At 45.2% G+C, this 13,409-nt stretch overlaps 1 protein-coding gene across 1 annotated transcript in view; it reads right to left on the bottom strand.

The window, feature by feature from the left end:
* LOC137095350 (protein ELFN1-like) overlaps window positions 1–11,861 on the bottom strand; it is a 314,403-nt gene extending 302,542 nt beyond the window's left edge. The window contains exon 1 of the mRNA XM_067461898.1: window positions 11,236–11,861. The gene's annotated coding sequence lies outside the window, so the exon portion shown is untranslated. The remainder of the gene's footprint in view (window positions 1–11,235) is intronic.
* Between the last annotated feature and the right edge of the window lie 1,548 nt (window positions 11,862–13,409).

A 13,409-nucleotide genomic window follows, 5' to 3' on the forward strand; every position in this document is an offset into this window, starting at 1 on the left:
GCAATAGAGTCTCCTTCTCTGAAGATATCTTTTAGGAGAACTTGAACGGTGTCTTTCCGCATGGCAAGGGGGTGGTCTTGATGTTTGGGGTCTCTTGCAACTCTGTGATCCTCCATCATGAAGCAAAGTTAGGTTCTCAGACTGGGATTTGACCAAGACAATCAAAGGTCTGGAAGCAAAGCCGGTTTACTTTGGAGAAAGACATCCAAAGACAATATGGTAGCTCTCTTTAAATAACTGATGAGATATCATGGAGAAGCACCTACATAAAGGCAACGGATCCCATCTGATCTTGGAAACCAAACAGAGCCAGACATGGTTGGTATTTGGATGGAGACCACAAAGGAAGACTCAGGACTATAGTTCTATTTCAGAGGAGGAAATTGGCAAAGCAACCTTTCCATCCTGAAATGCATAGGGCAGTGGTTCTCAACCTGGGGTCCCCAGATGTTTTTGGCCTACAACTCCCAGAAATCCTAACAGTTGATAAACTGGATGAGATTTCTGGGAGTTGTAGGCCAAAAACATCTGGGGACCCCAGGTTGAGAACCACTGGCATAGGGTCACCTTAAGTTGGCTGTTGACTTGAAGGCACTTACATTTATAGACATATCATGTAGACATATCATGTAGAAACTATGACAGGTTTGTTCTCAGCTCCAAAAAACAACAGGGAATGGACATTGGAAGGACATTGGGAAGTCTGACTTGGCCACGGTGGTCCATGCTCTAGTTACATCCCAAATAGATTACTGCAATGCGCTCTACGTGGGGCTGCCTTTGAAGATGGTTCGGAAACTTCAGCTAGTTCAACGGTCAACAGCCAGACTACTAACTGGTGTTGTGCCAGCTCCACTGGCTGCCGGTCCACCTCCAAGCCCAATTCAAAGTGCTGGTTTTGACCTATAAATTGCTATATTGTTCTGGCCCAGCTTACTTGTCCGAACGCATCCACCCCTATGTTCCACCTCGAAACCTAAGATCATCAGGGGAGGCCCTGCTCTCGCTCCTGTCAAGAGCACAAATTCATCTGGCGGGGACGAGAGACAGGGCCTTCTTGGCGGTGGCCCCCCACCTAGGGAACACACTCCCAACTGAGGTAAGATCAGCCACCTCCTTCCTAGTTTTTCGAAAGAAACTAATGGCATGATTTTGGGACCAGGCTTTGGGACAATAGATGCAAGTAGCACTTTAAGGGAATATGACTGGAATGACGATTTGGCTGATGAGACTGTTTTACTGTTTTAATGATGGCTTATGTATTATTAATTATGCTTTTATATCTAATTGTGGTTTTAATTTGGTAATTTGTTATATAATGGCTTTGGAATGGGGCCCATTGTAAGCCATCCTGGGTTGAGAAGGATGGGATAGAAATGCAAGAAATAATAATAATAATAATAATAATAATAATAATAATAATATCTCAATTTCTGGAAGCATTGAGCTGGGAAACTGCTTGCATCCAGAGAAAGATGACATATCAACTAAGATGAGCCAAGATCTGGACACAAAGAAAGAACTTAAGTATATTGTTGATAAGCCTGAAATGTTTTCAGAGAAGGCTGGGAGGAGATATGAGGAGAGGAGACATGATGGCCATGGATCACGAGGTGAGGGGAAGTCATAGAGAGGAGGGAGCAGGCTTCCTTTCTGCTTCCCTGGAGACTACGACGCAATGTAACAATGGCTTCAACCAACAGGAAAGGAGATTCCACCTGAACATGAGGAAGAACTCCCTAACTGTGAGAGCTGTTCAACAGTGGAACTCTCTGCCTCGGAGTGTGGTGGAGGCTTCTTCTTTGAAGGCTTTTAAGCAGAGGCTGGATTGCCATCTGTTGGGTTTGCTTTGAATGTAATTTTTCTGTTTCTTGGTGGGGGGTTGGACTGGATGACCCATGAGGTCTCTTCCACTTCATGAGCCATCTAGAGAAGATATGTGAACGTTTAGAAATCAAGTTTTAGGAAGGAGGATATGTTTAGCTTGGAGGACAGAAGACAAGAAAGGTGACATCATAGATCTTTTTAAACACGTGAAGGGATATTAGGTAGAAAATGAAGTCGGCAGCAAATTTGAATGTTGAAGAAAGAGATTCTACCTAAACGTTTGGAAGGATTTCTTGGAGGATCTAAACTCCATTTTCTCCTTCTTGTTCAATGAGAACTACCTTGGAACACTGTGAATGGAAACCACCTATGAAAAAGCTTCCCACACGTCCATAGATCTAGTATCTGACCACCTTGGTTTTTGAAAAAGTTATCCCATATCAAAAGCACATGGAGTCGTATCTTATACTTAAGTTCATTAACTAGGTTTGCAAGATAAGGGGCTGGATCCAGAAGAAGTCAACCTCCATTGCACCTGATGGGAAGAACTCAGCCACTCCCACAAAAACCAATGTTTTGAGCAGGGAAGCTATTTGAAGGATTAACCGGTATTGCTTTGAGTATTGAGTAATAGTCTGGAGAACAAGATTTGGTTCCTGCTTGGCCATGAAAATCGGGTGCATGGGTTTGGGCCAGTCACACACTTTTGGCCTCAGGTTTGCCTTAAGATCACCATAATGTGGAAACGACTTGAAGGCACACAACATAAGACTGGATCCCAGCCTACGTTTTCCAACTTGAAGCCCTTTTACATGACACAACAATGGGGTTCTTGTCCTACCTTCAATGCTATGGCTGCATCAGATGGAATTCTGGACTTATTAGTTTGTAAGCCTCTTAAGACCTCTCCTATTTGAAGGATTAACCAGTATTGCTTTGAGTATTGAGTAATGGTCTGGAGAACAAGATTTGATTCCTGGTGCATGGGTTTGGGCCAGTCACACACTTTCAGCCTCAGGGGGGAAAATGATAGGTTTGCCTTAAGACCACCATAATGTGGAAACGACTTGAAGGCACACAACATAAGACTGGATCCTAGTCTCTTTCCAACTTGAAGCCCTTTTATGTGACACAACAATGGGGCTCTTGTCCTACCTTAAATGCTATGTCTGCATCAGATGGAATTCTGGACTTATTAGTTTGTAAGCCTCTTAAGACCTCTCCTTCAAGGTCTTGATAGGCTTCCAGACCCATTTTGCTGGTGGGCTTCAAGAGGATTCTTCTGATTCTCATGTGTTTGATGTCAGGACATCTGTTGATACAAATGGGACTCCATAATTGTCCTTGGACTATGGCTCCCAGAAGCTCCAAACGCCTGGAGAACCATGGCTGGAAACCAGTGACATAGAAGATGATAAGGACATGGATCTCTCTTCTGTAGAACCATGTTTAAAGTGTCACAATTTGGGATCAAGCATGATCACAAGCCCCTTGATTCCACCTACTCTGACTTTGCATGGCTTGAGCTTATAGTGGCTTGGAGGTCTCTCATTGAGAGGAGATTCCATCTGAACATGAGGAAGAACTTGCTGACTGTGAGAGCCGTTCAGCAGTGGAACTCTCTGCCCCGGAGTGTGGTGGAGGCTCCTTCTTTGGAAGCTTTTAAACAGATGCTGGATGGCCATCTGTCAGGGGTGATTTGAATGCAATATTCCTGCTTCTTGGCAGAATGGGGTTGGACTGGATGGCCCATGAGGTCTCTTCCAACTCTTTGATTCTATGATTCTATGATGGGGTCTCCCTAAATCTCAGGGTTGGGGGCAACCCTTACAGAAAGCCGATCACTCCTCTTCGTATGTCTATCCTTCCTCTCGGCCTTGCAACCCAGCTGGGTGGTAGGGTTGGGCAAGGCCGCCTCCTTGGCTGGGCTTCATTCAAAGGCAATCAGGGATCCTTGCCAAAAAAAAAAAAAAAAGCAGGGGGAAGGAAAAAACCCTTGGCTGTTCCACAATAGCCGCCTTGATTGGCAAGCTCCCCCTCCCGTGTTTAGCATTAATTCGGTGCAACTCGATGGCCACATCTGTCATTTTAATTAGAGCTGCAAGGCACTCCCCGGCCAGCATCACACACCATCCAGAGAGAAAGATAGAAGGATGGATAAATGGATGGGTGGGTGGCTGGATAGATGGATAGACAGATAGAAAGAGAGATGGATGGATGAATAGATAGAGGGATGGATGGAGAGATAAATAGATTGATAGACAAACATATACATGGATGGATAGATGGAGAGAGAGACGGGAAAGTAGGTATATGTATCTATTGCTGGCTAGCTTGGTGGATGGATGGATGGATGGACAGATAGATCAGAAGATGTATGGGTAGATAGATAAACAGGTGGATTGATGGATAGATAGGTAGGTAGAGAGATGGATAGATGGATAGATAAATATATCAAACCAAGTCATACAAACTAGTAGAAGGAGAATTTAGGGGGTTGGGGAAGTTCCAGGGATCCAGTTCCGCACTAAATTCAACTTCAGACCAGTCTGGATTCCCAATGGGAATGAGAGAAAGCAGTTTACTTGCCGAGGTCAATGACGATGACGGTGATTTTGCTATTTAAGAAAATCAGTTCAGGAAATGTATCACAGCAAATTATAACTCTTCCACCTGAAGATCTAGCTAAATCTAGCTGGGTCAGAGGGTCTGAACATCCCCAAGGCACCAAACCCCAACTGATGTTGGAAGCCAAGCAGGGCCAGTCCTGGCTTGGATGGGAGACAAACCAATGCTGTCAAGGCTGCATTTCAGAGGAAGAAACTATCAAAACCGCCTCTGATCCTTGCTTGCCTAAGTAAACCATATTAAATTCATAGCTTGCCATAAGTTGTGAGGCTACCTAGAAGCACACTAACAATCTTCAACTAAAGCAAAATTACTGAGCCCAGGAAGAGTGAAAAGAAGTGTTGCGAGGCCATTTGTGTGTCTGGAGATTTTAATTAAAAAAGGAGATGACTGCCGAGTCGGAGAAGTTTATATTCTTCCTTCTCCTTCTTTTTCCTATTTTCTAAAGGACAAGGGAGGGTATAGATATACAGAGAACTGAATAAATAGATAGCTGGGTGGATGGATGGATGGATAGATGGATGGACAGATGAATAGGGAGAGAGATGGTTGGATAAATCAGCTACATAAACAGATGACTAGAAAGATATAGATAGATGGATTGAAGGATGGATGGATAGAAGAATAGATAAATAGAAAAAAGATAAATAAATAGATGGATAGATGGACGGACTGATAAATAGATGAATAGAGATAGATGGATGGATGGATGGATGGATGGATGGATGGATGGATGGAGGATGGATGGATGGATGGATGGATAGATAGATAGATAGATAGATAGATAGATAGATGAGTGAATAGATGGATGGATGAACAGAAGGACAGATACGGGGATAGATATAGATAGAAAGATGGATGGATGGAATGACGGATACACAGAATATATAGAAAGAAAAAGGATAAATAAATAGATGCATAGATGGACAAATAGACTGATAAATAAATGACTAGAGTTAGATAGCTAGACAAACAGATAAAAGATGGATAAATAGATAAATGAGTGAATGAATGGATGGGTGAATAGATAGATACATAGATGAATAGATAGATATAGATGGATACATAGATGAATAGATAAATAAAAAGATGGATAAATGGATAGATGGACAAATAAGATTGATAAATAGATGAGTAGATAGGGCTGGTCCATGAAGTCACGAAGAGTCGGAAGTGACTGTATGAATAAACAAAGATAGATGGAACGAAGATGGATAAATGGATGGATGGATGGATGAAAAGATAGATGAATAGATAGCTATAGATTATGCTTTTTGTTGTAGGCACATGTTGTGCCGGTTGTTAGCCGCCTTGCATCCCTCTGTGGAGGTCGAGACAGGACGGGATATAAATGTCCGAAATAAATAAATAAATAGATGGATGGATAAATAGATCAAACCAAAAAGGACCAAGGTGACAGTGAAGTTCTGTGGGGTTTAAATCCAAAACTACATTCTAAGACTTGGATGGACAATTTCTTTCTTAGTTCAGCATCTTTTGGGTCTCCAACTCTGGTCTTTTCCCTTCTGGTTTTGACCCAGCCTTTAGCCAGTTGTGGTGATTCCCTCATTTGCCTTATATAATCTAAACCTGGCTTCAGATCTCACCATTCCTGGAGATACCTCCGCTGAAGTCATTTCCATGGGACCTTCCAAAGCCCCTGGGACCTGGGCATATGTTCTGGTTGTGTGCCTCCAAAGCTTCTCTGGGAGTGTTGGGCCTTGGCCTCCCTCTGAGGCTGAGAGAGTGTGACTCACCCAAAGGCCGCTCAGTGGGTTCCCACAATTTGAACCCAGGTCTCCAAAGCCCAGCCCTCAAACCATGTGGCCAGGCTGAGTTTGCTGGCAGCATAGTATCAGATACAGTGGCAGCAGAGCTGAAGGAATGGGAAACTCAATTGAACTCCTAGTCCTGGGCACATCTCTCTCCTTCTCTCTCTCAGTCTCTCTCTGTGCAAGATACTTTAACAATCAGGGTCATTCATCATTTTCGACAAGTTCTCCGGCGATCAGTAAACAGCTTTATTTAAGGCACAAGTTAACCTGCCAGGAAGATTTCGAGCCTTGTTTCAGGACCCAAAACCCTCCTCTCTTCACCCTCCAAATGATAGGCTTCTCCCTTCCTTTCTTCTGAGACCCCAAAGCGCAAAACTAGACCATATCAGAGTGAACCACCCCTTCCATTTACACACATTCCGCGGATTATTCCCTGAACACAGAGCTTGGGCTCCTTGGAACCGAATTGTTCCCATTTGGAGACTTTTGCTTGGGTTGCTGAGCTCCATCTCCTACCTTTGGCCCCAAGAGATGCCAAGATACACCTTGGAGGGACCAAAACACCCTTTAGGCCCAAGTCGGGGCAGATTCTTGAGGACAACAGTTGACCTAACCTTCCTTCTACTGCAAGATAAACAATCAGGGAGCCAAGCAAGGGGTGGGGGAGGCCAAAGAGTGACCTTAGAGGGTAGAAGTAAATAGTTGTAGACCCCCCTCATTCCTTTCCCCTAAAATGATTGAAATAGGTTGGAAATAGGTTGGCCAACTCTGTTAAGTTTCCCTCGCCTTCCTTCTGTGAGGAAGCTATTTGAAGGATAACCAACCAGGAGCCAAAAAATAAAATAAAATAAAAGGGGGGATATCTAAAGAGGGGGAAAGTTGACATTTGGGGTTGCAGTGAGATAGTTGTGGACCTCCCTTTCTTTCCTGAAGGTAATGGAAAAGGGTTGGGAATAGGTTGGACAACTCTAAGTCGCCTTCCTTCTATGAGGAAACTACTTGAAGGCATGCAAGACAACCAGTCAGGGAGATATGAAGAGGTGAAAGCATTGGGGAAGCAGAAATGTTGACCTTTGAGGTGGCAATAAATACTTGAAAACTCCCATAACCTTTCTTTCACCTAAAATAATGGAAAATAGGTTGGGAATAGGTTGGCCAACCCTAAGTCACCTTCCTTCTATTAGGAAGCTAGTTGAAGGCATGTAAGACAGGGAGGTAAGGAGAGGTGAAACGATTGGGGAAGAGGAAAGACTGACCTTTGGGGGTGGGAATAAATAGTTGAAAACCCCCATAACCTTTCTTTACCCTAAAATAATAGAAAATAGGTTGGGAATAGGTTGGCCAACTCTAAGTTGCCTTCCTTCTAAATGGAAGCTACTTGAAGGCATGCAAAACAACCAGTCAGGGAGGTAAGTCAAAGAGGCGAAAGCGTTGGGGAAGGGAAAAGACTGAATTTTGGGGGTAGGAATAAATAGTTGAAAACCCCCACCACTTTTCTTTACCCTAAAATAATGGAAAATAAGTTGGGAATAGGTTGGCCAACCCTAAGTCGCCCTGCTATATGGAAGCTACTTGAAGGCATGCAAGACAACCAGTCAGAGAGGTAAGACATGGATGTGAAAGCATTGGAGAAGGGGAAATATTGACCTTTGGGGGTGGGAATAAATAGTTGAAAACCCCCCAACACCTTTCCTTCCCCTAAAATAATGGGAAAATAGGTTGGAAATAGGTTGGCCAACTCTATGCTCTGCAAGGCTGGAAATAGGTTGGCCAACTCTACGCTCTGCAAGGAGGCTGTTTGAAGGATGACCAGTCACAAAGCTAAGGAAAAAATGAGGGCAGGGGATAATCAGGGGAGGGGATTAAAGAATTGTAGACCCCCACCCATTCTTTCCCCTAAAATAATAGGTTGGCCAACTCTTAATTTGTCTTTTCCTTCCTTCTGCGAGGAAGCTATTTCAAGAATAACCAGTCAGGAAGCTTAGAGTAAAAAAAAAAGGGGGGGGGGGGGGATGATGAAATAACAAAGGGAGGGGATTAAATAATAGTAGAAACCCCCTCCTCCTTATTTACTTATTTATTTATTTACTATGTTCATATCCCAACCATTCTCACTCCAAAGGGGACTTAGGGCAGCTTACAAGTTATATGTACACACAATATTTTATATTATTAGCATAGCACAATATTAGTATTATATTGTACTATACCACTATACTGAAATATTATTAATAATATTACATGTGATATATAATATATAATTTTTATATTATTACTAGCCGTCCCCTGCCATGCATTGCTGTGGTCCAGTCTGTGTATATGTCTTTTGTATATGTATATATGTGTATGTGTGTGTGTATATATTTGTGTATATATGTGTGCTTGCATATGTGTGTGTATATTAGTAATATTACATGTGATATATAATATATAATTTTTATATTATTACTAGCCGTCCCCTGCCATGCATTGCTGCGGTCCAGTCTGTGTATATGTGTTCTGTGTATGTATATACGTGTATGTGTGTGTGTGTGTATTTGCATATATGTGTATATATGTGTGTTTGCATGTGTGTGTGTATATGTGTGTGTGTGTGGCTTTGTGCATTTTTGGCTTTTTAAGTCCCTTCCACTGTGTTTTTCAGTGTTTTTATGAGTGATGGTCACTCGTTGGCCTGATCGGTGTCTTGTGTCCAAATTTGGTGTCAATTCGCCCAGTGGTTTTTGAGTTATGTTAATCCCACAAAGGAATATTACATTTTTATTTATGCTAGCGGTCCCCTGCCATGCGTTGCTGTGGCCCAGTCTGGTGATCCGGAAAATAAAGTGATGAAAAAGTGTTGGTATCTAATATATGTAATGTCTTTATGCGTGTGGGCAAGCAGTATTTCTTGCTTTTTCTTTGCCAGTGTTGATGTGGAGATTGTCTGGTTTGCCTACTCTGGAACATGCAACATATAATTGTCCTTCTTTAGGGGTCTCTTTCAAATCTTTGATACTGCAACTGTCATATACATGTGTGTGTGTGTGAATGGCTGGATGGCTCTTTGTCAGGAGGACTTTGATTATGTTTTCTTGCCCTGGTGAAGGGAGTTGGACTGGATGGCCTTAAGGCAGCATTTCTCAACCTGGGAAATCAAGACCGGGGGGGGGGGGGGGTTCCCAGGGAGGTGTCAGAAGGGTCACCAAAGACCACCAGAAAACACAGAATTTTCTGTGTGGGATGTTTGGCCCAATGTCATTGTTGGTGGGGTTTGGAATGCTCTATGATTGTGGGTGAACTATATATCCTAGTAACTACATCTCCCAAATGTCAAGGTCTATTTTCCCCAAACTCCATCTGTGTTTATATTTGGGCATATTGAGTATGCGTGCCAAGTTTGGTCCAGATCCACCATTGTTTGAGTCCACAGTGCTCTCTAGATATAGGTAAACTACAACTCCAAAACCCAAGGTCAATGGCCACCAAACCCTTCTAGTGTTTTGTCGAAGGCTTTCATGGCTGGAATCACTGGGCTGTTGTAGGTTTTTTCGGGCTATATGGCCATGGTCTAGAGGCATTCTCTCCTGACCTTTCGCCTGCATCTATGGCAAGCATCCTCAGAGGTAGTGAGGTCTCTCTGAGGATGCTTGCCATAGATGCAGGTGAAACGTCAGGAGAAAAACTGCCTCCAGAACATGGCCATATATCCCGGAAAAACCTTCTAGTGTTTTCTGTTGGTCAGGGGAACGATGGTTCAATGCCATCGTTGGTGGAGTTCAGAATGCTCTTTGATTGTAGGTGAACTATAAATCCCAACAACTACAACTCCCAAATGACAAAATCATAATTTTTTGAGACGTGTTGTGAGACGTTTTGTTGCCAAATTTGGAGGTGATTTCGTTCATTGGTTCTTTTGTTTTTAAGCTACTCATTATGCACAGAGCATTTTATATATAGATAGATAGAAGATAGATTTAATGTATTGTCGAAGGCTTTCATGGCTGGAATCACTCAGTTCTTGTGGGTTTTTTCGGGCTATATGGCCATGTTCTAGAGGCATTTCTCCTGACGTTTCGCCTGCATCTATGGCAAGCATCCTCTGAAATGCCTCTAGAACATGGCCATATAGCCCGAAAAAACCCACAAGAACTGAGAGAAGATAGAGTTCTTTCCTCTCAAATGATGGAAGTAAATTGGGCAACTCTGGAAGTTCCTTCTGCAGGGAAGCTATTGGAAGGCTAACCAGTCAGGGAACTAAGGGGGAAAAAGGTGGGGAGAGATAGCAAGGGAAGGGATTTCAATCATTCCAGAGCCCTCCCTCCCTTCAGTCCTTTAAAATAGTAGAAATCGGTTGGGAAAGGGATTGGGAGCCACTCCGCTCAGGCGGAGCTGTCCAGCTCTCCTTGGTGCTGAAACTGACTCCATTCCCTTCGCAGCTTCCTGAGAGTAACTCCTTCAATCCAGACTCCGTTTTGGTAGTGGGGAGGGGAGAGAAAGGATGTCCACAAAGGCGAGCTAAGCCCCCCACAATTTCCACAGAGCACCCCCCAGAACGAAAAGTCCTGATCTGGGCATTGAAAAGTTTGGGAGCCGCCAAGTCTGGTGGGGAAGGAGAGAGGCGAGTTGGCTTTGAGGCAAGGAAGGGAGAGAGGTCGGTCTCCTCAATCCCCTCAATCATGCTCCGTCTCCCCCAAACAGCCCACTCTTTACAGTCCAGCCCTGCGTGGAGAATGGCTCTGTGTGTATGCCTTCGTGTAAGTCTCTCTCCAAATGGCTCCGGAGAGGGGTGTGTGTTCTGGGGAGAAGGGAAAGCATGCCCTCCATGCTCTGTTGGGTTTCCGACAATGCCTCCCTTCCACTCTTCAGGAGACACAACCAAGGTGGAAACCTTCTTCCTCTCCCCCTCCCCTCCCCACCAAGAGGAATTAGGGGATTATCTTGAGAAGGGAAGGAAGAAGAAAGAGACAATTGCACCATGAAATCATCATCATCATAGCAAAATCCAACCGCCGGCTCTTCCTACCTGCCTCCACGAAGGAGAGAACCGGCTCCTGCTCTTCTTCTCTCTCCTCCTTCTGGCTGCCTGGCGCGCTCCCTCTCTTCTTCTCCTCCTCCTCCTTCTCTCGCGGGAGGCGGGCGGGCGAGCCTTCGTCTTCTTCCTCCTCCTCCTCTTCCTCTTCCTCCTCCTCTTTCTCTCTCTCTCTCTCTCCGTCAAATCCTTCGGCCGCCACTGCGTCAATTGCCGGCTCCCTTCGCCTTGGTGGGGGAGAGAGTGTGTGGGTCAGTGTCCCCTCCCCACTGAACCGGCTCCGGGTTCCGATCTTGGATCCTGCTTCTGCTCCTGGCTTCCTTTCTCCTCCGCCCTCTCGCGAGTCTTCTCCACTCCTTTTCTTTTGGGGGGAAAGGCCACGAAACGGAGACGGAGAAGGAGAAGAAGGGGGGAGATAGATGGAAGACGAAGGAGACCCTCCCCACAAACACTCACGCGTACACACACACACACAAGGCGCAGACAAGGAGCGAGCCCGGCGCCGGTCCTGCTCCCCGCGCGATCCGAGGAGGAATGGAGGGAGTCGAGGAAGAACAGAAGGAAGAGGAGGAGGAAGAAGGAGAGTTGAGAAGGGAGGGAGGGGCCGGGGAGGGGCGCGTGTTTCTCCCTCTCTCTCTCTCTCTCTCTCTCTCTCTCGTGTGTGTGTGTGTGTGTGAATGAGGGAAGGGAGAGGAAGGCGCGCCTGCGTGGGTCTCCGCGCCAGAGAGAGGAAGAGCCTCGCGCGGGGAACCCCGGCTACAGCCTGCCCTTCCCGCCAGCCTCGCCTTCTTTCTTTCGCCCCCTTCCCTTCCTCGTTTCCCTCCTTCCTTCCTTCTTTGCTTCCATTCTTCTTTCTCTTTTTTCCTCCCTTCTTTCCTTCCTTCCTCCCCTTCTTTCTCCTTCCTTTCCTTTCTCTATCTCTCCTTTTTTCTGTCTTTCTTTCTTTCCTTTTCTCTCTTTTTCCATTCCTTCATCCCTTCTTTCCTTCCCTCCCCTCTCGCTTTTTTCTTTCTCTCTTTCCTTTTCTTTCCTTTGCCCGTTCTTTGCTTCCTCTTCTTCCTTTTTGTCTCCCTTTCCTTCCTATCTTTCCCCCTTCCTTTTCTTTTTCGTTACTTCCTTCCTTCCTCCATTTCATCTTCCATTCTTTCCTTCTCTCGCATCCTTCCTCCCTCCCTTCCTTTTAACTTCCTTTCTCTTGTCCCTTCTTCCTTCCTTCCTTCCTTCTTTCCTCCTATCCTTCCGTCCTTCTTTCCTTCCATCTTTCTTTCTTTCTTTCCTTCTCTCCCTTCTTTCCCTTTCTTCCTTCCTTCTTTCCTCCTTTCCTGCCTTTCTTCCTTCTTTCTTTCCATCCCTACTCCCTTCTTTCTTTCCTCCCTTCCCCTTCCTTTTCTTCCTTCCTTCTTTCCTCTCTCCCTTCTTTCTTTCCTCCCCTTCCTTCTTTTTTCCTCCCTCCCTTCTTTCCTCCCTCCCTTCTTTCCTTCCTACCTTCTTTCATCCCTCCCTTCTTTCTTTCCTTCCTTCTTTCCTCCCTCCCCTCCTTCTTTCTTCCCTCCCTTCTTTCCTTCCTTCCTTCTTTCCTCCCTCCCCTCCTTCTTTTCTTCCTTTCCTCCCTCCCTCCCTTCTTTCCTTCCTTCCTTCTTTCCTCCCTCCCCTCCTTCTTTACTTCCTTTCCTCCCTTCCTTCTTTCCTCCGTCCTTTCTTTCCTTCCTTCTTTCCTCCCTCCCCTCCTTCTTTTCTTCCTCTCCTCCCTCCCTCCCTTCTTTCCTTCCTTCCTTCTTTCCTCCCTCCCCTCCTTCTTTACTTCCTTTCCTCCCTTCCTTCTTTCCTCCGTCCTTTCTTTCCTTCCTTCTTTCCTCCCTCCCCTCCTTCTTTTCTTCCTCTCCTCCCTCCCTCACTTCTTTCCTTCCTTCCTTCTTTCCTCCCTCCCCTCCTTCTTTACTTCCTTTCCTCCCTTCCTTCTTTCCTCCGTCCTTTCTTTCCTTCCTTCTTTCCTCCCTCCCCTCCTTCTTTTCTTCCTTTCCTCCCTCCCTCCCTTCTTTCCTCCCTCCCCTCCTTCTTTTCTTCCTTTCCTCCCTCCCTCCCTTCTTTCCTCCCTCCCTTTTCTTCCTTCTTTCCTCTCTCCCTTCCTTCTTCCCTCCCTGCCTTTCTTCCTTCTCCACTTCCTTCTT

This window comes from Anolis sagrei, chromosome Y (genome assembly GCF_037176765.1).
Source record: "Anolis sagrei isolate rAnoSag1 chromosome Y, rAnoSag1.mat, whole genome shotgun sequence".
Lineage (NCBI taxonomy): Eukaryota > Metazoa > Chordata > Lepidosauria > Squamata > Dactyloidae > Anolis > Anolis sagrei.